Source organism: Macrobrachium rosenbergii, chromosome 56 (genome assembly GCF_040412425.1).
Source record: "Macrobrachium rosenbergii isolate ZJJX-2024 chromosome 56, ASM4041242v1, whole genome shotgun sequence".
NCBI lineage: Eukaryota > Metazoa > Arthropoda > Malacostraca > Decapoda > Palaemonidae > Macrobrachium > Macrobrachium rosenbergii.
The window spans coordinates 206,515-212,584 of NC_089796.1; positions in this window are offsets into that span (position 1 = coordinate 206,515).

The following is a 6,070-nucleotide window of genomic DNA, read 5'->3' on the forward strand; positions in this document are numbered from 1 at the left end:
ACAAAACTACTGAAAGTCCCTGCAACAACAGGAGAGCTTTGTTACAACTATGCTCGAGTTTTTTGTTCGGACGTGCATCACGGAACACCAAGCTAACGAGGAGATGAAGCTAGATGCATTATGTGAGTAATCTGAATGTTCTGGGGCACGTGTTGCACTCAACATGAAAGAAGATGGCCAGGTCAAACGAATTTTAACGTCTTAAAAACGCTTGATTATGAAGAGAATTTTTTATGCATGTGAAAAAGGATCCAAAATTTTACCTTGAGGTTCAATAATGAAAAATATTTTCTCATATAAATATTAACCATCAACAGATCTCTTCAAGTCTCGAAGAACAAAACTGTCAAAGAAAAGTAGAAACCTAAGAACAGGATCTGGCTGATATACATATTTGGCAATAAAAAATACGACAATATCATCTTAATGTATGCGATGCTAATGGCATACTTTCCTTTGCAAAATTTCATGTCATTAACACATACTTTCACACATCAATAACTCAATAAGTAAGAAATTCCTGTCACAACTACATAAAAACTTGTACGACTCTCATCCAAGACTTCTGGATGTGGAGTGCTGCACCCTCTGCTTAGCTATGCAAAGAGGGTGGCAAATCTGAATGGTATAAAAAAAAAGGAAAAAATTACCAGTAATGTAGTTAACAATATTGCAATGCAGTACTGTATAAATATATTCCAAGGCTTAAACTTTTTTATTCAGACATTTATATTTAAAAATATTATACAGTAGTGTCATTCACTCACACCTATCAAAATATTGAGCATAATTCATGAAAAATTGCAATTGACCCCCAAAAATTCAATAATCATCATAGAGTAGTTTCAGTAGCTGAAATTTTTAATGCTAAGTCTTGCACAAGTCAATTCTCAAACACTGTTGTGGCGAGCCACAAGTACCCATGGTGTCATGTCAATGTAGGACGTGGCCATTGCGAATCACAAAACAATAATAATAATAATAATAATAATAATAATAATAATAATAATAATAATAATAATAATAATAATAATAATACAGACACACCCCTACTCACAAACAGGTTATTTCCAGACGGCTGCTTGTATGCTGAATAGTTTAAGTTGGCTACTGTACTCTTCTTGCCTATCTAAGTACAGTAAGATGTAAAATCAATACAGTACTGTACAACGTTTTTTCATCCTAAAGCACAATAAACTGTACATACAGTCGTGTATGTACAGAATTGGCGGACAAAGCAATATCTGAACTTACGGGTGGCAATTTTAATTTGCGACCCCGTTTGTTCGTATCTCTGAATGTTTGTAAGTTGAATGTTCGTATGTAGGGTGGTGTCTGCAATAATAATAATAATAATAATAATAATAATAATAAAAACAACAACATCAATAAGCAAACATGACACAGAAATTGAGTTATCCGAACGAGTACACCGTACTACGTGTCCCAGACGAATGGGCATTCACCGAGAACCTTTGCCTCTAAGCTGGTATAGTCTATTACTATTGCTGACTGCATGAGGTAGCTGGATTCGACAACGTGGCTTGGAATCATTTGGTCAATGGTTGAGCAACGTCACAAAGCCTCCCAGAAGAGTTGTCTTAAAACAAACCCGAGGTTTTCGCGGACCTTAAATTCCACGAGAGTACCTGCATCAGTTTGCCTGTGACTCCTTCCTTAGGTGGTTGGCTGGCATTTGCACTGTTGTGGTTTCATTCCAAAGGATCATTACATTTTAAACACAGTACACGTACAGATTCTGAGAGAATTTGTGAGAACTTCCTGGCTAAACATATGGACTATCCAATACTGTCCAACTTCTTTACGGCAATGTAAAATTTTTGTGTATCCAATGAATTATGAATCCTAATTTTTGTAAGACTTAGATCTCAATCTGCAAAGCATCCCCAAATTGTGAAATCACTGAATTGTAAAAAACTGCTTTTATATAGAGCACTCTTCTGCACACAACACTTCAGAGTTGTCATACATGAAGTCACTTTTACTATACCAATTTCACAAGTATCCTTTGAAAATTTGAACTATAAAGAGCATTGAAATTCTGCATAAAAAACTACTTTTTAATTGGTAATTTCATTGCAAAACCAATATCAAACTTTGCACACTGATCTGAATAAAGTACTGTACTGGGAAGACTATCAGTCTGAATTGCTGACACTTTCACAAATCCAAATATAATTCAGAAGGTCGCCAAAGTAATATTCAAACATTAGCGTATCTTTTACTCAACAAAAACCAAGATACATTTGGACTGGTAATCACTTTTTTTTAACCACTTAAAACTCACACCACCTCCATTGACTACAATCAGCAACTTAAAAGCAGAAGAATTTCTGTAACACTTTCATCACTAAAAATCACCTCTCTCATCTTGTATATTTCTGGGAACACAATACCACTTCTTAGTTAAAAAGCTGCCTAGCATTTCAAATTGACTGTGTTGCTTCCAACACAATTTTCAGCTGATCTTTAGTTAATTGAAGTAGGTACTTTTTCGAGACATATTAACATATTAATGCAAATGCCAGCCAGCCAAAACATTATTATTATCATACTTACCGCTAAAAGAAAGTTACAAATTACCATTCAACTTTTGTCTTGAGTAATTTAGCTTTATCATTTTTCTTTCTTTTTTTTTTTGAAGATTACAAATACACAATTTCATATCTTAATATTGAGTATTACACATGCAATGAGAGACCAATTACTATAGAGATATCCGTGACAAATACTTGGGAACACCATCCACCACAGGGCGATACCGTTCAAATAATGAACATTCTACCAAAATTCAAGATCTTTCTGAGTACTATCAACTTCATTCGATCAGGTTAGACATTTGTAGATACCTGTTCAGCAGAAATAGCAATCTAAGTTTGTTACAATAACTAGATGTTAAAAATAAGTTTAACAGTGAACTGCAGTTTGGTTTAATCTAATTTTCCCTCTTTACCTGCTGTTATCAGGGCATAACATTCTAATGATACATGAATGTATCCTTTCCATGTATGAGTGATATGGTGAATAACCAGGGAATTTCTTCAGTTAAGGAAAAACCCACTGCATAAATACAAATTTGCAATTGGCATCTTATTTACACATCTCCTTGACACCCTGCAGTTTGATCACAAATCCAAACGCCCTGTGTAGTCAGTCGATTTCGTGACTGGAGGCTACACCACTGGGATATATTCAAACAACAGTTTTGACAAGCACGCATACGCAGAGACAACAGTTGGATTACAGTACAGTACCTGGATCTTTACCTGTATTTGTTCTTTACAACCCAATAATCATGAGATGCCCTATTGCCCGTAGTTACAAGATGCCTTGTTCCATGTAACGCAGTAGGCATCTCGTGATTCACTGGTTTGTACGACAAACTTTTCACATTTCGAAAAACATTGCGTTTCTCCCTGGTCTCCCAAACAACGACAGATATCAAATGGGAAGAATGGTAAAAAATAACCTGATGGGGTGTGGGGGTTGGGGTGGCAATATTTGTACAATTGCCATAAAAACTCTTTGGGTTGTGTGAGGGATATGAAAGGTGGTGGGAAGTTGTTAGGGGCTTCTTGTGCGAGCCCAAAATATCAACTGCAATACTGAAAAATGATATTGCATAAAAACCTACCAACAATGATTAAGACTACAGTGAAAAATACTTCACCACAACATCGTTAATTAATATTATCCATATGCAAAATATCAACAAGCAAGGTCCTCCTAAACGTTTTTAACAAACTCTTGGGAAAATCTTTGTATCTGACGCACCGAAAAGAACGTTCAATTTCCACTGAGAAGTAAAAGCTTCAAAAAAATTCCGCATGTCAATGCAAACGCAACGCAAATAAGATGAAAGATGATAAAATTCATTAGTAAATTTATTTGCATTCAAGAGCTTTTAGCAGTTTACGAGACCCATTTTGAGCGATACCTTGCAGCGTATCTACAGGAAGCAACAGAGCCTAGCCACATACACTAAGATACAACATAAAAATAAAGCTAAAGGTCTACAAATGGAACTACAATTAGGGCTACAAAAGATACAAAAAATATGGTTATGTCTCAGCAACACTAATATTATCATAAAAAACTTGATAACAGACTTCAGTTAGTGAAGATGGCGTCCAGATTCGGCAACTTGCAAACGGCGGGGACACACACACTCTCTCTCTCTCTCTCTGAACAGAATGCATTACCACGAGCGAGCAAGTCAGCACCATCTTTTCAGTAACTGGACGTGAGTGATGAGAAAACTATGGCGGGTGTGACAGTGCGGAGTTCTGCTATAACTGTGAAAATGAAATCTAATGATGTATAGCCTCATGTGAAGATTACTCATAACAAGACTCTCCACATCTGTATTCATGACTGACTATAAACGGGCACAACTAGACTCCCCCCCCACGGGGTGAGTCCCCTGGAATGAATTACTATGGAAAATTTTTGAGGTATAGTGGTTTACGAGGCACTTGGTGAAGGCTCAGGGTGGAGTAGTTAGTGGAACCCTTAGCTGCTAGGCTACTGCTGCTGGAGCCATGATGCAGGGCTATCTATAGCTACTGATAAATAGAAAACATATCAATAACATAAATGTGCACCAACAATATATGGAATGTATCAATAACAATGATTCATCATTAAAATTATTAAATAAGTTAATTAGGGGAAGCAATAATAGCTGGCAGTGCTAGTCATCACAGAAAGTTATCGTCAACGTCATCATCGTCATCAGAGGTTGGCTTCTTGCGCCGCGAGTGTTGGACGGAACACATCTCGAGAGGTGCCCAAAAGTGAATTAAAGACTCGTCCTTCAAATTAACTGGAATTCTGATCAAAAGCAAACGATTGTTAGCAAGGATTAACTGGCACTACTACAGAACGAATCAATGATCAAATTAATTCTCTACTGTTAAAGAGACAGAACATATTCATAACCGCATCTACGAACCAGTGCCCAGAGGAAGATTCGCGACATTAAAAGATTACCCGGTCCAATAAAATGATCAAGACGTCAAGCAAGATATCCTAAAAAGCTGCACTGCAGTAACGAGCTACTTTTATTACTTCCCTGGCATTCTTCAAGGTAACGATCAGCGAATGCTCAGAAGTAGAAGCGTAACGAAAACAGTTCCTCAATCCCACGTCATTACTTTCAACTCTGCCGCGTGCACCGTCCAACTCGCGTGACGCAGTGTTTCATCCGGTTGCTTGTGGGGTCATTTACCTGTCTAGTAAAGACCATAACTATATATCTACCCTTAATTGTAGTAAGAGCACAGTGAATAACAGCACCAGCAGCAGCAGTAGCGGCAATTTCCACCCTGAGAGAATCAGTCTGTCAGTGGCCACAGGACATTTGACTCCTTTAGCTGCCTTCTCATAAAATACAACAACAACATGCTTGGGACAGTTGGGAATGCTCTGAGGATAAAGTATGTGTACAATCATCATAAACTATACCAAGAATTAAAGCTGGTTCTGAAAACACTTCTACGTACGTACAGTTTTCTGCGGAATCGTTTGTTTTCGTGAGGCAGGCTATTCGTCCATCAGTAACAACGATGAGCCTTTGGCTGGTCTTGAAAAGAAAGGCTCACCGAATGGTTGCAATGCTACTAACTACCTTGAACTTCCAATTTAAGTCTAGGAAAGAGTATGAGTTTGACCATTTCAGGAAAAATGGCTATTTAAAAGACTGTTTACATTTAATATAAATAGCCGTAGTTAGCAAACAAGATTCCATCATTCAAGACAATCTTCTCTTGCTACTCGTGGACCTCAAAAAGCCGCTGTACATACGTAAAGGCACTTCAGTTATAAAACCCTCAATGGCTGAGGTGTCTATGGTGGTGAAGGGACAGGAGTATGAAGGGGGAATGACGAAAAACAACCTCGAGTTCAAATGTACAAGTGTCGTCAGTGACAGACTGTTGGTTGGTGGCACAACTGAGGTAGTGATTGGTTCCTGTGTGGCAGTGGTCAGGTTTTGTTTCACTCCTATCCGGGCCCCGAGTCGAAGACCCGTGTCTCAAACTGCCGTCCA